This window comes from Malania oleifera, chromosome 4 (assembly GCF_029873635.1).
Source record: "Malania oleifera isolate guangnan ecotype guangnan chromosome 4, ASM2987363v1, whole genome shotgun sequence".
Classification (NCBI taxonomy): domain Eukaryota; kingdom Viridiplantae; phylum Streptophyta; class Magnoliopsida; order Santalales; family Ximeniaceae; genus Malania; species Malania oleifera.
In genome coordinates this window covers 107,587,077-107,587,539 of record NC_080420.1, presented here as the reverse complement: position 1 = coordinate 107,587,539, position 463 = coordinate 107,587,077, and the positions used below count along the sequence as shown (strand labels likewise).

The following is a 463-nucleotide window of genomic DNA, read 5'->3' as shown; positions in this document are numbered from 1 at the left end:
CCCTTTGTAAAATTTTTGCACTAATTGCTACTTGGGGACCTAGTGATGTGGGCATTTTTGGAGCAGGTCCCTAAAGCGCTCCTAAGTCTTCTAAAAAGGGTTCCCTATCCATCTATGAGAAACTTGTGATGGATCTCCTAAACTGGTTAGTCTTCCTAATTAGGAAGCACTTTTTAAGAAATTCATGTTGCATGGTGGCCCAATTGACCACTGAGTTCAATTCTATGGATGTCAGCTAATATTTGGCCTTATCCTTCAGAGATAACGGGAAGAGCCTAAGATAGAGAGCATCATCACTGAAATTACATATAAGGATGGTGGAACAAATTTCCAAGAACTCATCTAGATACTGATAAATATTTTCAGTAGAGTTCCCATGAAAGTTGGGTAGCATCGAGATGATTGAAGTCTTTATCTCAAATTGTGCTACTTGAACATCTGAGAACCAGATACATAACGACGA

The 463-nt window shown here is 39.1% G+C and overlaps 1 non-coding gene across 1 annotated transcript; it reads left to right on the top strand.

The window, feature by feature from the left end:
• Nucleotides 1-37: 37 nt before the first annotated feature.
• Nucleotides 38-144, top strand: LOC131154636 (small nucleolar RNA R71). Its single transcript, XR_009136553.1, has one exon. It is a non-coding gene; the product is annotated as a small nucleolar RNA R71 (small nucleolar RNA).
• Nucleotides 145-463: the final 319 nt, after the last annotated feature.